Here is a 21,907-nt window from a genome sequence, read left to right as displayed (position 1 = left end):
CATCAAGTGCATATTTACTACAAAGAAACTGATCACGACATTTGACATTTTTTGCGGGAATACGATCAGAAAAATAGGATGTTGCCCTGAAAGATTGCAAATAATAATCGTCGGATATCTGAGAGTCAGGCTACTGGAATAAAGATCCTAAGGACACGTTTTTATCGTCAATTGACCTGACTCACTAAAATCAACACGTGACTAAGTGCGCTGAAAGTCATTTTGCAGAAATAAATCAGCATATCAGACTCGATACTAATGAAATAAAAACTGTCGCCATAGGAAGCGAAGTCTCTGTGTTGATTTAACAACTTGACAATTATTATGTTATATCACTTTTTCTATTTATATAAAATGTACGAATGACGGTCACCTGACGAAGGCCTTGGGCCGAAACGCGCGTAGTTCCATTCAACCGCATTGCCTTCACCAATTATTCCAACGACTGAATATCTCGTATCTCACTGGGTTAATTTGTTTTTGAAATTGTGGTTATGTAATTTTTCTGTTTTCACTTATTGTCTTTGTACGTCTTTAGTTGTAAATAACCAATTTCTTGCTTGTGTTTGAACATTATGTATTATATATAAATGTTTTTTAAGTGTGAAAAATGAAATAAATAAGTAAATGAAATTTAAACAAAGGATAAAAATAACAAACAAAATATACTATAATCAAAATAAAAAGATTGAAGAATTTTTGTATAACTCGCTGTTTCAGCACACATTTATTTGAATGTTGTGGAGGGTCTATCACTTTGTTTAGATTCTGATCTAGGGATTATCTATGCCCTTGGAGTTTGCTACACTTTTTCTCTACATGGTGCATAAAAGCTTGCATAATCTGGGACCGCTCTATCTGGCTGATAGATTTGTCCCTCATCGCCCCACACGCAACCTCTAGTAACCAGTTGTTACTACAGGTTCCTTGAGTCAGAAAGGCCCGACAAGGAGGACGCCCTCTCTGTCATGGGCCCTCTGCTGTGGAACAGCCTCCCTTTCTCCCTTAGGCAATGTACCAGCCACTTAATTTTCAGGAAAAGTTTAAAAACACTGCTGTTTCAATACTAAGGACTCATCCCATCGCACTCTCCCCTACTGCACTGCGCGGAGATACACCTTCGGGTGTGATTCCGGCGCATTACAATCCCATAAACAAATAAATAAATAAATAAGAAAAATCTGAGAAGGTCATATTTTGGATCCAAGGGAGACAGATGTCATTGGGGAGATGGATTTGACCTTGGTCATCAGCTTCAAAAGACCATCTTTTGAAATTACCGTAAATGCTGTGAGTTTTATAGAATTCATATCTTCCAAGGAAATCGCCCTGGTAAGACAGCTAGGAAGATGCGATCTTTTATCATCTTGATTGTCTTGATGAGGAAAGATTTCAAATTATCGCACAAATTTTAAGTAGGGACTAGCGAGGCATTTGAGCGGTCCAGCGTAGAGAGTTCAGTAACTGTCAAATATTACTTTAGTTTTGTTTACAAAATTTCAAATTATTTTTGAAAAGTAGGTAGATTCAAATCAATTTCTTGTAGGCTTTAAACCACAAGAGAAAGCAATCTTCAGGGGTAGCAGGTACCCCTGCGACAATTCTCCTGTACAGCTTGCCCACAGTTCCTCTACCCTCTGCTGTCTGTCTATCTGCTGCCCTCTGTTTGTGCCTCCTCTGCTCGTTTCTTGCTCTGTTTTAGCTTTTTCTGCTTGTTTATCTGCCCTCTGTTTTGCCTTTTCTGCTCCTTTTTCTGCCCTTGGTTTTAGCTTTCCGCTTATTTCTCTGTCCTCTGTTTTGCCGCCTTCTGCTCTGTTTTGCTTTTTTCTGCTCGCTCTTCTGCCCTCTGTTTTGCCTTTTTATGTTTGTTTCCTTCCTCTTCCCACTGTTTCCTCAGGACCGGGCTTTTCGACAGAGACACAGTAGAAGTTCAAGCAAAGTCACATATGGAGTTCTAGGTCTAGCCCCCCCATCTCCCAGTTATAACATTCAGCAAGGTGTGAGGGAGACTTCAGCACAACCGCTAAATGTGTGAGTCTCACTCATGATGAGTGAGACTTGAAAGCTCTGTTGTGTGTGTGTGTGTGTTGGATCTGATGTCACTGCCGAGGCAACAAATGCAACTTGCCTGACAGTGCTCCGAAGCCCTCCTGCACCCGCACATCGATAGTGTACGTGGACGAGGAGTGTCTTATGATAGGAGAGGGGGGTACCACCTGGTCGGTCTTTTACCGGCATGACCAGTATTTTCATGTTCCGGCGAGTACAAAAGAAGTAAGATTACTTTAAGCTGGTATGCTTTCCTCTAATCAGTGAAAACTTAAAATATCAAATATAAGTAGAAATCACTTTAAAATGTGTTCTAGAGTGCCTTAACGAATCATGACTGAGAGTTAAAGTAAATAGAGACAGCAAAGCCATGTTAATAATTAATACAATCTATTTTATACAAAGTCTTATTGAAAAATAATGTCCGGCCCTTTACAAAATCTTAAATAATGAGCAAAAGGCAGGGGGTAACTCTAATAAGAGCCTGTATGAAGGAGTCTGACATTAGTTAGTGCTGGAATACCCTGTCCATCCTCAGACCCGGCGCCGGTCACTCACTAACCTGATTGTTCTGCCTTATGAATTTATTGGGACTGCAATCTACTTCTTTCCTTGTTTTATACGTGAATCTTTCCAGGGAGTGAAGTGGTGAACAATGCAGACAAACGCAGCTCTGCCAAGTACCACGCATCAGGTGTTAGACTACTGCTTTTCAGTGTGGTGGTCCGCATCTCCGCACATTTTAAGTATAACGCCTGCCTCGGCTGTCCAGCCGTACTAGTGCTGCTATGCTGACTAACACTAAAGCTGGAGTGGCAGCGCGTCATGGCATGCACGCTGCACGGCAGGCTGGGGGTTGGCTGAGCTAGCGGTGCTAACTAGCTCCAAATAACAATGTATAAATAGGACGGATTTCCACAGCACTGCATTACAAGATTCTGACTGACGTCCCAAGACAGTGCCAAAAGGCAACTATCGAGACCCCAGCCCGACTTAGGAGAGTGACACAGTGAATTTAAAAGGCACTGCAGGATGTCACTTCCTGCTGCAACAGCGCCTTTTCTGAGGAAGTCGTTGCGGCCAGGTCAGTCTCAGCGGATGATGAGGTGGCAGCCAAGTCAGTCTCAGAGTATGATGAGGTGGCGGCCAGGTCAGCCTCAGAGGATGAGGAGGTGGCGGCCAGGTCAGTCTCAGAGGATGAGGAGGTGGCGGCCAGGTCAGCCTCAGAGTATGAGGAGGTGGGGGCCAGGTCAGTCTCACAGTATGGGGAGGTGGCGGCCAGGTCAGTCTCAGAGTATGGGGAGGTGGCGGCCAGGTCAGTCTCAGAGTATGGGGAGATGGCGGCCAGGTCAGTCTCAGAGGATGATGAGGTGGTGGCCAGGTCAGTCTCAGAGTATGGGGAGGTGGCAGCCAGGTCAGCCTCAGAGGATGAGGAGGTGGCGGCCAGGTCAGTCTCAGAGGATGATGAGGTGGCGGCCAGGTCAGCCTCAGAGTATGAGGAGGTGGTGGCCAGGTCAGTCTCAGCGTGTGGGGAGGTGGCAGCCAGGTCAGCCTCAGAGGATGAGGAGGTGGCGGCCAGGTCAGTCTCAGAGGATGAGGAGGTGGCGGCCAGGTCAGCCTCAGAGTATGAGGAGGTGGCAGCCAGGTCAGTCTCAGAGGATGATGAGGTGGCGGACATTTCTATAATTGTAGTGCGATTATGAGTGACATTTCAACAACTATGAGTGACACTGTATCGCGAGCAAAATTAAGCAATGAAGACGAGGGAAACATAAATATCAGAAATTACACCCATCTGAGCAACGAGAAACTAAGAAGTTAACCGCTGCAAAGCACCAGAAATGGAAGGGCACTCACCTAGTGCCTTTGTAAAGTCAGAGGCACACCACTACTGTTAACTGCTTCAACTAGTTAAAATATCTAAAACACTCCTAAAAACGATTCATAAGCAACAGCTGTGTTACCTATGGTTTTTCACCATTATTTTCGCCATGCAAGCCGTGGAGCAAAGCTCTTTCTTTGATGTTGACTGATGGAGCTAGATCGGTTTGCCTATTTCTGAATTACACATGCAGCACACACGGTGTCATTCATAAGGATTTGTGCAGTGTTTTTTTACACCAATGCAAAGTTTCCTTGGTCCACCCGAGGAGTTACTAAAAGAAATCCTCATGACATAGGGGCAAGTTCAAAACCATTTAGTATATGTTAACAATGTAAAGCGCAATCAGACATCTCAAGAGAGAACGTCATATTGTTGTTATATAAGCAATAAATGATATGCCCCTATGTGTGCATATTTTATACCATCAGAGCACCCTATTTTTATCCTCTTGATACCAATGGCTCAGCAATTATTGCATTAACTGGGTTACTGAAGCCCTTGAGTAAGTGGTTCATTAGATGTAAAAAGCACCTGATTCTCGACCGCTTACTATCAGATATACCTTTTCTAAAAGGAGCGTGCGGATTTGTGTGCACAGGGTAATATCATATTAAAAAGGGGGGGGGCACAGTTGCCATTTACCCAGGTGATTTTTCTTCTGTTTATGCGCAGTTCTTAATCGGGTGGCAAAATAATTGTGTGGCAGTAAAAAAATGTGGGTGCCAAGGTAATTTTACAAACTTGGTCTAAATGACGCAGTTTTTATTCTTGATGTATTAGGTATATAGCGTGGTCAGGGGAAACATAAAAAATAAGGCAGCTGTCGATGTCGTTGATGCGAAAGTGACTGTCACACATTCACTGGCTCTGCGGGCGGCATGCAGTCTCTCAGAGGCTGTTGAAGTCCGCCTGTCTCGAATCATCAGAAGGCACACAGGACTATGAGAGGGTCATTCTGTACTAGAGGCTGCAATGTGCGCTGTTTGGAAAGAGGCCTGCTTGCCCTGGTATTTGAAGATAAGCACCACCTGCTCCAAAGTGTTGCAAGGCGACAGCAACCACCGCAGGGGGCCTGGCCGGGCAGGTAGGAAACTGATCCAGGGTCATACTGCCAGGGCCTCGGTCACCTGTTGGTGGATGAGCCGGTATTATAAGGGCACAAATAGACGGGGAGCTCTAAACAACTGAACACAGACAGAAACGACCTGCAAGCTTTCACAAGCCTTAGTTCGCGCATTGGGCTCGGGCTTGTTTTTCTGGCAATCGATCGATGGAAAGGAGCACCATGGCCAGGCCGCACTCTCTGACCCACGTGGGACCCAGGTTCGGTCTTGAAGGATGAAGGAGGCCCCTACACTGATTTCAGCTGCGTCACCCATCGTAATTATAGGCAGCTGACAGTCTAGGTGACAGCCCGACAGGCTGTGGTGTTTCAAATACACATTGACAACTCAAGGAATCAAAATAAAAAACATTAATTATAGCTTAGTGTCCGAGAGCCCTGTGCTCCAACTGCCCACCCACTCGCTACCTCAGTTTAGTTGCGCCACATATGCTAGTCTTTCAGTAACAGATATAGCAGAAGTTTACTTTAAGACAGATTCATGCTGGCTCCATCTTTTTCAGGCACTTACTTCTTGAGGGCAAGCCGGCGCTGCTGCAAAAGGGAATCAATCATTCGGCTGGATCCCCTGCGGCCACGGCGGCCGGCCTGCCATCATGAGAGAAGCTGTGAGCAGCAGGCAGGCAGCCTGCACTTTCAGATCCCCCAGCACTTTACTAACGTTCTGTACCTGGGCCGGACGTGACGGCACTCAACCGCTGTACATTCGAGGTTAAAATTCCGATCCCCCTATTGGCACGGTCGGTGATTGGCAGGCTAATACGGACTGAGAGGGCTGGCAGCCCGGCCCCCTGCTGTGTCATGACCCGTTGTGGCGCCGCAGCCGCACCATTGCCGCATTCTGTTTCCAGGGCACAGGCAGCTCCTGGCATACAGAGACAGTGCAGTCGATAGATTTGTAGCGCTCGGCTCTCAGAGCTGAGCGCTGCAGTGCAGTTTGGTTAACTGTAGGGACACACGGAAGTAGGCGCACTTCGGAGCAACAGAGAGCCACGGGCACAGTGACAGAGGCGCCGCTGGTGGCTCGCCTGGCAGCAGGTGCAAAATGCGTGACATTGCATTTCAGTGCGGTGATGCGGATCACTGCACTGAAATGCGTGAGCATCACCGCACTGAAATGCGTGAGCGTCACACCTGTTGCGTGACGCTTGGCAGGACTGCAGGAGCGGGCGGACCAACAGGGCTTGAACGACGTCATTGAATGGAAGAAGGCGGGGCCTCACCTGGATGAATGAAGTCAGTGGCTGTCAATAGTTCTGATGCACACAGGAGCCTTATTTGCACGGGGTACAATGGTAGAGTCAACCTTGGAATGCCCATGTAGCATGCAAGACATATTGGCACACCAGTCAGTCCAATAGATTGTTAATGATTGGCAAGAGTCGGTGGTGCCAGGAGAATAAGGGTGGTTCCCTCTACAATCGTATATATACAAATGTAGGTATTTCTTAATCTTTCTTTCTTGTTTTCCTTCAGTTTATGCATGTTGGAATGTTTTGTTCTTTAAAAATGATATTATTTCTTGAGAACTCACTCGTTTGCTACAGTCTGATCTACGTGTGTGTGCACCATTCAAAGATGGCGCCCATAGAAGTGGTGACGTGATCGTTTTCTACCGGAAGAGGGAGGGCGCTGACGTGCTATAAGCCAGACGCCAACCAGACACCGGAAGCAGCGAGGAGCCGCCTTATACCGGAAGAGGGAGGGCGCTGACTCCTTGTACACGGCATTAGCGCGCGCGGAGTGCGTAAGCAGACGCTCACCGGACACCGGACACCGGAAGCAGCGAGGAGCAGCCTTATACCGGAAGAGGGAGGGCGCTGACTCCGTGTACACGGCATTAGCGCGCGCGGAGTGCGTAAGCAGACGCATACCGGAAGCAGCGAGGAGCCGCCTTCCGGTTCAAAGGTGAACGAGGGGGGACACAGGGAGCGGGGGCGCCATTGCTAGGAGTTGTGTCAGGCTGGTGGTTGTGGTGTGTGTGCTCCGCTTCTAAGTCCGCGCATTGAGGCGTTTACTTTCCCTCGCGTGTGAGTGGAGTTATTCAGGAATTATGCAGCACATGAAATATCCTTGATTTATCCACCAGTGATTAAGGTTTATATTTTCTCTTCAGGTTGATAGAGAGCGGCCGCAATAAGGCCCTTTGGGTATTGTGGGCGCGTGAGCACACCCAGAGAGGCGGCTGCTGGTCTGCAAGGCGAGGGCGAGCAACAGGTCCTTATATTCCTTATATTGAGCAATGAGTTCAACAAGTACATGTGCAGCGTGCAGTGATTTTTATCATGAGCTGTGTCTAACTACGTGGTATGTGTTGTCTGTGTCTACTGACCCCCGGCAAATTATTGAACTCAGTGTGGCATGGACTGACCCCTAGCCCTGAAGAAACTGCCGGAAAAGTGTTAGAAGGCAATGAAACATGTTGGCTTTCCATGAAAAACTGCTGGAGTGCGACAGTAGGTCTTGTTTTTAAATTGAGCAAGCACACGGCAGTGATTAAAATTGATGGTTGTGCCAGTGACTGTTTAGCTCGTTTTTATGTTGTGAAAGCGAGGAAAAACCTTTTATTGCTTTGACAATAGGACATACATGCCAACATTTCAGAAGAGCAAAGAGGGAGATTAAAAAAAAAAAATCGGGAGAATGGGGCCTTGAATCGGGTTACTGGCATGTATGGGCTTTGGAAGTGTGCTGCTTCAGGATTTGACATTTGAAACACAAATGCACGTTTTTAGGGCTCGCCTGTTGTGCGCAGCACAGCTGGCAAGCTCTATAGGGGCTTATCCAGTCTTTATCCACACCACCACTGGCTGGCGATTCCTTGCAGTGCATGAAGCGCGTGCACAATGCCACCAGCCGCCTGCCTGCCTGCCTCGCATTCCCACATCAAAGGCAGCCCTCCCAGCGCATTTCTCCCCCCCTAATTATTCACGGCCGGAGGCCGTATCTACTTTTAAAACGTGCACACCCCCTCACCCCCCAGTCACTTCATCTGCGCCCACTTCACACGCGCTCTGCAGGTCATAAACAGGACCATCTGCTCCACTCCCAGCACTGCATGACCATCTTCAAAGCAAGCTTGTAACACGAGCTGCCCTCAGAAGTTCCAAGACACACACTTTTAATGCTTCTGAGGTCGATAACATGAGCCCCGTTGCATTGACACACACTGCCCTCACACACACAAGTTACTGTCACACACACACCCTCAACCCCTCACCCTCACTCACCCTCACCCACCCTCAACACCTCACCCTCACTCACCCTCAACCCCTCACCCTCAACCCCTCACTCACCCTCACTCTCACTCATCCTCACTCACCCTCACCCTCACTCACCCTCAACCCCTCACCCTCAACCCCTCACCCTCAACCCCTCACCCTCAACCCCTCACTCACCCTCAACCCCTCACCCTCAACCCCTCACTCACCCTCACTCTCACTCACCCTCACCCTCACTCACCCTCAACCCCTCACCCTCAACCCCTCACCCTCAACCCCTCACCCTCAACCCCTCACCCTCGACCCCTCCCCCTCGACCCCTCCCCCTCAACCCCTCACCCTCCCTCACTCACCCTCACTCACCCTCACCCTCACTCACCCTCACTCACCCTCAACCCCTCACCCTCACCCTCACTCACCCTCACTCACCCTCAACCCCTCACCCTCACTCACCCTCAACCCCTCACCCTCAACCCCTCACCCTCAACCCCTCACTCACCCTCAACCCCTCACCCTCAACCCCTCACCCTCAACCCCTCACCCTCAACCCCTCACTCACCCTCACTCACCCTCACCCCCACCCCCTCACCCTCACTCACCCTCACCCCCTCACCCACCCTCACTCACCCTCACCCTCACTCACCCTCAACCCCTCACCCTCACTCACCCTCAACCCCTCACCCTCACTCACCCTCAACCCCTCACCCTCACTCACCCTCAACCCCTCACCCACCCTCAACCCCTCACCCTCACTCACCCTCAACCCCTCACCCTCACTCACCCTCAACCCCTTACCCTCCCTCACCCTCAACCCCTCACCCTCACTCACCCTCAACCCCTCACCCTCAACCCCTCTCCCTCACTCACCATCAACCACTCACCCTCAACCCCTCACCCTCAGTCACCCTCAGTCACCCTCACCCACCCTCACTCACCCTCACTCACCCTCAACCCCCCACCCTCACTCACCCTCACTCACCTTAAACCCCTCACCCTCACTCACCCTCACTCACCTTAAACCCCTCACCCTCACTCACCCTCAACCCCTCACTCATCCTCACTCACCCTCAACCCCTCACCCTCACTCACCCTCACCCACCCTCAACCCCTCACCCTCACTCACCCTCAAACCCTCACCCTCACTCACCCTCACTCACCCTCAACCCCTCACTCACCCTCACTCTCACTCATCCTCACTCACCCTCACCCTCACTCACCCTCAACCCCTCACCCTCAACCCCTCACCCTCAACCCCTCACTCACCCTCAACCCCTCACCCTCAACCCCTCACTCACCCTCACTCTCACTCACCCTCACTCACCCTCAACCCCTCACCCTCAACCCCTCACCCTCAACCCCTCACCCTCAACCCCTCACCCTCACTCACCCTCGACCCCTCCCCCTCGACCCCTCCCCCTCAACCCCTCACCCTCCCTCACTCACCCTCACTCACCCTCACTCATCCTCACTCACCCTCAACCCCTCACCCTCACTCACCCTCACCCACCCTCAACCCCTCACCCTCACTCACCCTCAAACCCTCACCCTCACTCACCCTCACTCACCCTCAACTCCTCACCCTCACTCACCCTCACCCACCCTCAACACCTCATCCTCACTCACCCTCACTCACCCTCAACCCCTCACGCTCAATCCCTCACCCTCACTCACCCTCAACCCCTCACCCTCAACCCCTCACCCTCAACCCCTCACTCATCCTCACTCACCCTCAACCCCTCACCCTCACTCACCCTCAACCCCTCACCCCCTCACCCTCACCCCCTCCACCCTCACTCACCCTCACCCCCTCACCCTCCACTCTCACTCACCCTCACTCACCCTCAACACCTCACTCACCCTCAACACCTCACTCACCCTCAACACCTCACTCACCCTCAACACCTCAACCTCAACCCCTCACCCTCACTCACCCTCACTCACCCTCACCCTCACTCACCCTCAACCCCTCACCCTCACTCACCCTCAACCCCTCACCCTCACTCACCCTCAACCCCTCACCCTCACTCACCCTCACTCACCCTCAACCCCTCACCCTCACTCACCCTCAACCCCTCACCCTCACTCACCCTCACTCACCCTCAACCACTCACCCTCACTCACCCTCAACCCCTCACCCTCACTCACCCTCCCTCAACCACTCACCCTCAACCACTCACCCTCACCCTCACTCACCCTCAACCACTCACCCTCACTCACCCTCACTCACCCTCACTCACCCTCAACCCCTCACCCTCACTCACCCTCACTCACCCTCACCCTCTCACCCTCACTCACTCTCACTCACCCTCTCACCCTCAACCCCTCACCCTCAACCCCTCACCCTCAACCCCTCACTCATCCTCACTCACCCTCAACCCCTCACCCTCACTCACCCTCACTCACCCTCAACCCCTCACCCTCACTCACCCTCACTCACCCTCACCCTCTCACCCTCACTCACTCTCACTCACCCTCTCACCCTCAACCCCTCACCCTCAACCACTCACCCTCAACCACTCACCCTCAACCACTCACCCTCAACCCCTCACCCTCAACCCCTCACCCTCAACCCCTCACCCTCAACCCCTCACCCTCAACCCCTCACCCTCAACCCCTCACCCTCACTCACCCTCAACCCCTCACCCTCAACCCCTCACCCTCACTCACCCTCAACCCCTCACCCTCACTCACCCTCACTCACCCTCAACCCCTCACCCTCACTCACCCTCAACCCCTCACCCTCACCCTCACTCACCCTCAACCCCTCACCCTCAACCCCTCACCCTCAACCCCTCACCCTCACTCACCCTCAACCCCTCACCCTCACTCACCCTCAACCCCTCACCCTCAACCCCTCACCCTCACTCACCCTCAACCCCTCACCCTCACTCACCCTCAACCCCTCACCCTCACTCACCCTCAACCCCTCACCCTCACTCACCCTCAACCCCTCACTCACCCTCAACCCCTCACTCACCCTCAACCCCTCACCCTCACTCACCCTCAACCCCTCACCCTCACTCACCCTCAACCCCTCACCCTCAATCCCTCACCCTCACTCACCCTCAACCCCTCACCCTCACTCACCCTCAACCCCTCACCCTCACTCACCCTCAACCCCTCACCCTCAACCCCTCACCCTCACTCACCCTCAACCCCTCACCCTCACTCACCCTCAACCCCTCACCCTCACTCACCCTCCCCCACACTCACCCTCAACCCCTCACCCTCAACCCCTCACCCACACTCACCCTCAACCCCTCACCCACACCCACACTCACCCTCAACCCCTCACCCTCACACAGTGCAATAGGTCTCAGACCATTTCAGTTACAGCTTTAAGAAATGTTTATGGCTTTTTTTATTTGTAATTCTTTAGCATTGGCTACAGGAAACAAAAATGCTAAACATTTACAAAAAAACCCCATAAACAATTCTAAAAGCACTAACTCTAATGGTGCAAGACCTATTGCATTTCCAATGCTTGTTTTCATACCTTTCAGAAGCATGGAGCGCAATGGCAGACATGCTCCCCCTCTCCCACCCCCGTGTGACAGCCCGGGCTAAAACAGCTTCCTGTGCACACACACAGCCCGACTCCCCCCTCAATACTTCACAGGTCTTTAAAAGACCATTCCCTTGTTACTGATGCTTTGTTGGTTTTTCACACCTTCTAGAGCACCTGCATGGCCACTCTGACAATTGCTGGACGAATTGGCACTTTACACAATACCAAGCCCTGTCAGCTGAAACCCAGAGGAATCTGGTTTTTGCTTGCAGGAATCGGGAGACTAGCCTTGAAATCGGTAGTCTCATGCCTGAATCGGGGGGGAGGTGGGGGGGGGGGGGTGGGCATGTCTGAATAGGGGGTCAGGGTTGATAGGCACACAAATATCTTTCGTGGTGTGTTTTACCTTTTTCACACTTCCAATTCATTTGAGCACATTTTTGCACACTTTCATTTTGGTAGTGGAGGCTACCAATGATGATAATAGTAGCACACTGATGAGAACCTATCAGTAGCTCCCATGGTGGTGTTTCCATAAGGTGCCTCCACTTCCTTCACATATTTTTTGTTGGACATGATGTGCTAAAATCCTGAGTGTGAGAAACGTATAAAACCTATTTATGTATGTGGGCAGACACACCTGAGAAATCGTTTTTAAGTACGGCTAGGAGCACCCAGTGTGTACAGCATTTTATAAGCTGGTACCTATGCTGTTTAACCAAGATATGGTTCTGGGTATGCTCATGATATTTTTCCCGGTTTAGAGCAGGTTTTTGTGTATGATTATTGAGTTTGAGTGGAGGGCGACCTGCGTTATATCCCTCTGTAGCTCCTTTTGTGAACGGTCTGGATTGGACTACCAAATTCGGGTAGATGTAGTGGTAATACCTGGAGGGTTTGTAGTTAGTCTCTTGTGTTCTGTCACAGCTGCTCAGGGGGTGTAAGAAAATGTCAGTAATTTGTAGAGGGCCTGCTGTTGGGCTAAGACCACCTGGTTTCATGCAGTACGGACTTGCGAGTGTGTCTGGGCAGGATTAATTAAATTCTGGTAACAACATGGGGACCTTGCCCAAAGGGGATTGATGTTACCAAGGATTACCATCTTCATTTATAACTGATAGAGAAAGTCAATGTACCTTGAGGTTCTTGAAAAACTTTCTGCACTGTGCTGGTACAGTCCGTATGTTTATTCACTCATTACCATTTTCCAGTGGAAGTTCAGATAGATTAGCTGAATTAATTCTTGGAACTGTATTCCTGGCATCAGTTCTTGGAGTCTTGAATACAATGTGCTTGTATTATAATACAATAAAGTGAATTTGCCATTCCAAAGGTATCACACCCAAAAATTTGAATTATGCTACTCGATTCCTATGTTTGTAAACTCACTGTGTGCTCAGAAGAAATAACCACACTGCTCTACACGTGGCTGAAAAAACAGGAAGATTTATTTTAAGATACACTCGTCATGCAACTCTTGGGTACATAATTCTAACTCCTCGTCGTGAACTCTACTTATGAATACCAGAAAGGTCCTGCCAGTCGCTCTGCTGCTAATGCCAAGTTCTGTCTGTTCAAAGCTGCTTCCACTAAACTCCTCCTGTACAAATAAAGTTATCAAAGTTTACCCGAGTTCCACGCTACACACAACTCTCGGGTGTTAAAGTTCCACTCAATAACCCTTATACTGTACCTCTGACACCATTTCCTACCTAGTAGTTCACGTGGTCTCCGCGAAGGTACTCCTCTGCTCCCTCAACGTAACGCGTCTCAAAGAACCAGATGTTTGAGCGCTGGCCAGTGTGTGCTGGCTTGAGCCCCTCAGTAACAATATAAACAAAGGTCTAGTGCCCTCTAAAAACAACTGTTAGCTTAAATTATGTTGATTTCTCCCTTGCTACTGTGCCAATATAATGATAGAGGTAAAAAATAAACTCAACAGATTCTGGAAATATTTTAATAGGAGTCAAATTTAACTTAACTTAAATTCTAAAAAAATTGCTTACTTCTTATCCCAATCAAATGCAAAATTTATTGACTTCCCTACTAATGCCCGTGTATGCCCGTTAGGAATATCTCGTTGACAATATAAACAAAAGATTCGACCACTATTTTGAAGTATGCAGTTCATACATTTCAGATGTTGTGTGAGGGACCAAGATAGACCAGTTGAGTACCAGGACTCGTGAGGATAAGCTTGTAGTCCTAAGGGCATATATAACAGTATATGTCCTACACCATTGTTGCCTTTACTCACCTCTTTAACATTTTAAACATGAGATACAGGGTGCTAAAAAAAATGGTGCTAGACAAAATACAGCGTTAATGTCTAAAATAGCAAGAGACCACCACCAGAAAGTTAACAATAAGCATTATTAAGAATACCATCTGCTTTATAGAAAACAACTCATGTCCACTTTGTCATTGAGCCCTCTAGGCTCCTTAGTGTCAAATCGCTTTATCCAATAAATCTCCCTTTGGGACAACACCTGGGCATTATTGCGTCCTACTTGAATATGCCCTTCTTCTATAATTTGAAATCTCAATTGTAACACAGTGTGTTTAGACTCCAACCAGTGTACCACCAAATTCGAATTCAAATTTTGACTTCTTATCATGCTATTATGTTCTGTGATACAAAATTCAACTTTTCGCTGTCTTGCCAATATATAGTAGTCCACCTGGACATTTTATACCATATATGATGGTTTTTGTGTTGCAAGTGGTGGAGTGGCATAACTTGATCATCTCACCTGACCTAGGATGTGTAATACTCTCCCCTATAATTACATTATTGCATTGTACGCAATTATGGCATCGTTGTGTGCCTATTTTTTCAACTGGTTTCACATTGGTAAACTTAAGTTTCTCTTTTAAGTTTCTGGTGCGAGTATATGCAAATATAGTTCTGTTCTCAAAAAGTCCCTTAAAATCTGGCTCATGTTGGTTTAAATCCCATCTGCGATTAAAGATTCTCTTGATGTTCCCTGACTGTGTGGAAAGTTTGACACAAATACCAGCCTTTTCAGTTCGTTCTTAGGGCGTTGCTGTAACAATTCATGCCTGTCCATCCTCCTCACCTTGCGCTCTGTGTCTTCCAAAAGTTCTGCAGGATACTTCCTTTGTAAATACTTTCTTTTTTGTGCTTTGGTGATCGTCAACCCTGTGTCTTGATCTGAGCATATTCTTCTTATTCTGAGGTATTGAGAGAAAGGTAGATTTTCCACCAACTCTCTGGGATGGAAGCTCTGATAGAGTAAAGCATTGTTTTTATCTGTAGGCTTAGTATAAACCTTGGGGCTTAGACCCGTTCGGTCTTTCTGTATGCTGACATCCCAAAAATATAACTCAGTCTGACTGATGTTGCTGGTTGAATTGTAAACTGCTGTCAATAAGGTTCGATTTCACTATGAGCTACTCCAAAGTATCTGATGACCCCTTCCAAATTAGGAAGATGTCGTCAATGAAACGACAACTTAGTAACAAGTTCTCCTTCCATATTGGTTTTTCTAGAATATTTTCCACTTCGAACTTAGCCATAAAAATATTTCCACATGCCAGGCCCCGGCAAATCCCATCGATGTTCCTCTCAGTTGTAAGTGAAAAAGTAACTATGAGACAAACAAGTGTAGTAATTCCAATAGAAATACTCTATGAGCTTTTATATCTGATTAATTCAACAGTTCCCATTCCAGTGCTTCTATACCGTCCTGGAGAGGAATTGAAGTGTACAATGATGTCACATCGATGAAACATAGTACCCACTGTTGGCACACTTCCATTGGTAAAGCACCTAGCTTGTTCAGAAAGTGCGTGGTATCTTTGATGTAACTACACCGTGACTGGACAATAGGTTGCTAAAATGTGTCCAAATATTTCCCGATTGGTTCAAACAATGAGCTGCACCCTGATACTATGGGTCTGAATGATGGATCTACCAGATTTTTATGAAGGTTTGGAAGCATATACAAGTGTGGCATCCCAGGGAACGATGTTGTCAAAAAAACATTTGGGGCCATATGTATCAACACCCTGATTTGCGATTCTCAAATAGCAATTTTTTAGAAATAGCTATTTGAGAATTGCAAATAGGGATGTATATTTTGCCTTAATATGTACCATTTGGCAAAATTGTATTCTCAAACGCCGAAATTCTGAGAGTTTCGGCGTTTGCAAATGAGCTCGCCTGTCTGGTCACTAAAGTGATCCATCCCATATCTTCTGCTTTCTGTAAGGTGACAGTCAAGACCACTGCTGTTTTTGGTGTGTGGTCTTTTTCTAGTAACACCTAGGTTTGTACATCTCCAACATGTTCGTCGACTTTTTGTTACAGTGTTCTCTGGGAATTCAATGTTTTGCAGCAGCTGAAGTAGGCTTTTTGTGTCCTTTAAGTAGGATGGCGTGTTTTGTACTATCGGTTTCAGATAGTGATCACAGAATCGTGAGAGGGGCTCTAGTAAAGACCCGATTCCCGATACGATTGGTCTTCCTGGTGGTGGTAGACGGTTTTTGTGTGTTTTCGGTAGAGTATAGAAGTAAGGAATTACATTCTCACTCGTGCTTAGGAAGTCGGCCTCATTTTTCGAAATTTCACCATTTTCTTCAGCTCTCTTAACCAGATTTGTAATTCGGGTTCTTAAATCCTGAGTGGGGTCCTGAGTTAGTGGTGTATAGTTCTTCCTATCTACCAGGAGAACTTCACAAGCCTTTTCATAATCTGTCGTATTCTGGATTACCAACCCACCGCCCCTGTCTGCCGGGTTTATCGTGATCTTAGGGTCATTTTGCAAGGATCTTAATGCTTGGTATTCCTCTGTGCTGAAATTGCTGTAGGTTGTTGTGTCCTGGTAGGTTTCTAGATCCAGAAAGACAGCCTGCTGCACAGTATCCGTAATCAGTTCCCAATTGGTCGATTTGGCAATCTGTTGTGAACTCTGGCGATAATTCTAGCACGAAAACCTCTCCTAATCACTAGACAGTAAATCTTTTCTAAAACTAAACTAAACATGATGTAAATGCATCAGCACCATCCAAATGGTGACATTGAGCCTCAATATTTGTAAATTAGAAGCTTACTATGTAAGGGGCCATCTTCAAATGGCTACACACATTAACCTGAACAGAAATATGTCAGACTACAGGTTGCTGGCCATGATGAGATCAGAATTTATTTCGCATGTACTTGAGGAACTTCACTCTCTAATAGAGATAGAGGAAAGGCTAACTGCATGAAAATAAACTGCCTAAATGAAAACTGCCACAGTGCTCACAACAGTCCTTCAATTTGACTGCTGTCCGAGAACATCAGAGCATCAACCTTTCCCTTGTGTCAAGGGGCATGTGAACACTGGACCCTAATTCAATCTAAAGCTATGGCAAAGGCAATAGACCTTGCTTGCATTTTGAATTTTAAGCTAGAACTATTTGCTTGTTCTAATCCTCTGAATGATGACATGCTTGAATGAAAAGTAAAAAGGTGAAGACATGGGGGCACAGCCAGTCAACATGGCTGACAGCTCTTAACCTCCCGGCTGGCCAGATCCTGTAATCCTATCTAATGCTGCTGTTCACATCCTGTAATCAGCATAAGACACTTCAGGGCGACAGCGGACAGAGACCTGAACCAGCGGAGTTTGTCTGGACGCCTGATGGCCACCATTTGAAGTGGCTTTCAGTGGGGATGGCCTGTGCCTCATTGGTGGCGGTGATGGTGAGAAGATACTGGCTCCCCTGCCTTGGTGATCGCTGTCACAGGCTGTTGCTCAGTGCGGTTTGGGGAAGAAGTAGGGGGGGAGCTGTGGCCCCCAGTGGAGTGAGGACCACCCTGGCTGACCATCCATCACGTGCTGTGGCCAACATCGAGGGGGCAGTCTGTGCCACTGCCAGAGCCCTGAAGAAACCTGTCTGCTGAGCTGTAGTACTGGGGAGTGTGGTCCACCCGTCCCCCGTGGACATGGACCATGTGGGGGCCACTGCGTCGGAAATATTGCCTTCTTGCTGCCCATGCGCTAAGTGCCCTGTGCATGTGAAACACGCTTGCATTGCTGATAAACTAGCTGTGCCTCTGCTGTGAGTGAAGTTTGGCACTACATGTCCACTAGTCCAAATCCCACATTATTGACTGTCAGTTCTGTTTTCTTCACATTTAGTACGCTCATTATAAATGCTGAACTACAAATGCCAGAATCACAACTGAGAAACGCAGAGTGGGTTGCTCATGGGGAAAGGGACACGTGTGCTCTTTCCAGGAGAAGTTGGAAGCAGAGAGAAAAGGAAGGGTGTGTGGAAGGCACGAGAGGGCGGGAGAAGGGGTTGCGAGTGCTCAGTTAATGAGAGAATAACAGGTGTGAAGGGGGTGGGGGACTAAACATTCACTAAAGAGGAATAAGCAACGTGAAAAAAAGAAGAAGCGGAACAGAGGCGCAGAAGGGGGCTTATTGAGAGATATATTTTGTACGACCCTTTCAGAGCAGGAGTTGAAACAGGAGGAGAAGTGGAAAGGACAGGGAGGTTGCCGAAGACTCTCCCTGCACAGACTCTGAGCCGGACTCCAGAGCCTCTTTTACCTGCTCCCGTCAGAGTGAGCTGCAGCGATACTGCAGTGGTCCTGAGAGCCCCGCTGGTGGTGAGAAGTCACAGAGCAGGCAGTGGGCCGGAGTCCGTAGGGGTGAGAGGGCCCTGCCTGGTTCCAGATAGGAGAGTCTGCTGCAGAGAAACTCAGGGGGCCATCAGCCAAAGACACGCCGTGCGCGTGCACAGCTCTTGTCTGAGCAGGCCGGGTGTGCACATGGTTTGTCTCTCTTCGCTCACCAAACCAATAGTCTCCCCAAGGCGAAGCAGCGCATGTGCTGCATTTGCTAGGCGAGACCTAAAAAGTTAAAGAAATCAATGTTCCATTTTGTATCATTAAAATCGCAGACTTAGTCTCAGAAATAGATATCACACACGTGAAAGTGATGAAATACCAAACGATCCTTGAGACTTTGTGTGATCCAGGTTTACCTTTTAAAAATATGGTATCCTTATGGATGGCCTCGTTTTCATCTCCCTGCCAAGCAAATCTCAATGTGATGCCGGTGATCCCAACCAAAAAACAAGAGGTTAAACCTGTGAGACTGTTATTGTGAATCAACCCCAAATGTACCCTTGACAGATGTCAGTTGTAATTAATATGTTAGAGCCCTAACTATGCCAACCCACCCATCAATTAATCTGAAATAGGTTAAAACGCATAGCATTTCAATGGGTGCAGGTAGCAAAAGGATGGAATGACGTGCTATATAAAAGAAAGGTACAGTCAAGAATGAAAAAGTAATTGCTGATTCTCTCAGCAGCACACCTACTAATAAAGTGGGGGTTCCTGTGTCCGGGGGGTATGGATGTCGGGTGTGGATGTGTTCCATTTGTGGGGTGGAGGGGGTGAAAGGATGTGAAGTAAGGAACATCGCGCTTCCCATGCTAGGTATGGGACTCTGGTGGCTGTGGACTATGGCATGACTCCAGGTTTGGGGCTGTGGTGTTTTGGATTCGGACAGAATTAAACCTTATTGAGATTTCCCAACTGATGACGCAGATAAGGGATGGTTTGTGGTTGGGGTAATAGAACATACAGCTAGATACCATGATTGAATGAATGAATATAAAACTTGTAAAGCACTAACTTTGCCCAAGGGCCTCAGACAGTGTTTGGGGTGGATGTGTGGATGGATAACTGGGTATGGAACAATTTAGGCAGGCATGACTGAGTAAAAAGACTTTGGTCTTTAGGGGTGTGCAATCTCACACAGAGGTTATGATGTGGCGGGATGTAGGTGGCAGGACACTAGGCACTGCCTTCTGTGAAGAGTATGTAAATGGGTGCTTGCCGGTTGCTTAGGTGTGCTGCTGTGAGTGTTTGCATGATCACCCAATCCTTTGGACTGATGCTGCTGGCTGTTTGATTCTGGTGCACTGAGTCCTGCCAATCAGACCTCACAGCCAGTGCTCTGACCCTTAAAATGTGTATTTCATATTGGTTTACACACAATTGGAATAAGTTAACATACCCATATGTCCCTAGTATGTTGTACCATGGGTACGTAGTGCCTGTAATGTAAGTGCCCCCCCATGGACTGTAACGCTTTTTGTGTCACCACAAGTGTGAGCAAGCAGAGCATGATTCCCAGCCCCCATTGCTGGCTGGCAGATAATTTTTTCAATTGTCAATACAAGTTTGGCAGTTCGGGCTGGACTGTTCCCATGAGGCACAGGGTCAGACTGTTTTGCATATGGCCATGTCTGAATTGGGGTGGTGGAGTGAGCTAAAGAATGGTGATGGATTAAACCCAGATCAGTTGATTGGGGGTGAGTATTTGATTTGCTCAAGCGCTCCGTCCATCACCCCTTTTGTTTCGTTTTGTTCTCCCTAAGTGTGGCAGGGTATGCTCAGACGTGAGTCCCTTGCTCACTCTGCCACTGGATTCAAGCTAGCCTGGCTGATGATGGCTGAAATGCCAGAAACCGGTCCCAGGATGCTTGTTTCCGGTACAGGGAAGACATGGAGTTGGCAGTTCGGGCTGGACTGTTCCCATGGGACACAGGGTCAGACTGATTTGCATATGGCCATGTCTGAACTGGGGTGGCGCAGTGAGCTAAAGAACGGTGATGGATTAAACCCAGATCAGTTGACTGGGGGTGAGTGTTTGATTTGCTCAAACGCTCTGCCAATCATCCCCTTCTGTACCCCATTGCTGACTGGCAGATAATTTTTTCATTTGTCAACACAAGTTTGCCATCACAACTGGAATGCAGGACCATTGCTCTTTATGCTCTGCACAGAGGCCATATTTTGAATGGTCATGTAATCTGAACACCTTTTTGACCCCAAGACAGGCACAGTGTGAAAGTTGTACTGCTAACAGCCTCAGCACCAAAGTCCTCAGCTGGAGCCTGTTATAAACACCTGGAGGTTACTATGCTGTGAAATAAAATACACAAACACACATGCTGTAAAGAGCTAGCCCTCTTGGGGAGTGCAAGAATCAGTAAATCATGAGAAATATAAATGGGAACAAAATCACTGCCATGGATTACCCTAACCGCAGGATCGCTGGAATTATGTGGCAGGAAAGGGTTAAATTATGTGGCAGGGTGATAAATTATGTGGCAACAAAAAGGCAAATTATGCGGCATAACCCGGCACATTTCCAAATAGTATTACTTCATTTTTTTGCTATTTTTAAACTTGGTAACACTGTTTGGGCACTGGTTGCACCTCCATTAGTAACCATTTAATACCCACATTTAGTAGTGGGAAACAGGAAGTTGACTATTCCAGCTTTTCAAAGGGCCTTTCGACATGCGGCAAGACGTGTTGCTGCATTTTTAGTAACTTTTTAACTGTTTGAGAGAGAAAACAATTTTGTTGTTAAAATGTGTAGATTATGCAGCAGCTGATGGATTAGTTGGTAAAATGTGTCAAATGCATAATTATGCAGCAATCGCCGCCAACGCACAATCGCATAATTCCAGTGGCCCTGCCTGACATGCAGCATCAGAATGGGACAGAAAATAGGCCTCTGCACCAAAATAAAAGGGGCCCCCATTAGGGAGTTACTTGGCTAGAAAAGTGTCCCATGTTTGCAAACTAGCGCAGTTTTCAACTTGTAACCACATGCTGTATACGTTTTTTGTAAGGTATGGAAGGACTGCACTGATTTGAGTTTGCTGCAGGCAATGTTTGCATTAATATCATAAAAACCAAAAGTAAAAACCGGCTCACCTGACCATAAAGCAGGTCAACAACTAGTCAAAAAACGGCCAACAAACTGACCGACAGCAGGGCTTTAAGTGGGATGAAAAAAAACGGTCATTGCCTCCAGATAAATATTACAAGAAGTAAAATTACACCTAGAACAAGCCAGGACTATTGGCTTTGTCGGTGGTTATTAGTTGCACAAGATTAATAAGCAACATCTACGGCTTTCTTGTATGTAAAATTGAAAATGCTCCAGTTCTGACATGATGAGACTGAAAGAACTTCAAGGAGTCTCGTTGAAATTGCATTAAAGGCAGCGATGGGTGGCACTGCTGCATGGTTGAGATTTGTTTTTTCTCCCTGAGGTTGAGGTTAAAAATGGAGA

The 21,907-nt window shown here is 47.7% G+C and overlaps 1 pseudogene across 1 annotated transcript in view; it reads left to right on the top strand.

The window, feature by feature from the left end:
* Positions 1–6,749: 6,749 nt before the first annotated feature.
* Positions 6,750–21,907, top strand: part of LOC147737013 (uncharacterized) — a 99,892-nt pseudogene continuing 84,734 nt past the window's right edge. Inside the window, exon 1 of the transcript XR_015308542.1 lies at positions 6,750–6,965. The product of XR_015308542.1 is annotated as an uncharacterized LOC147737013 (transcript). The remainder of the gene's footprint in view (positions 6,966–21,907) is intronic.

The sequence above is a fragment of the Lissotriton vulgaris genome, chromosome 1_1 (genome assembly GCF_964263255.1).
Source record: "Lissotriton vulgaris chromosome 1_1, aLisVul1.2, whole genome shotgun sequence".
NCBI lineage: Eukaryota > Metazoa > Chordata > Amphibia > Caudata > Salamandridae > Lissotriton > Lissotriton vulgaris.
This window is presented reverse-complemented; position numbering and strand designations above follow the sequence as displayed.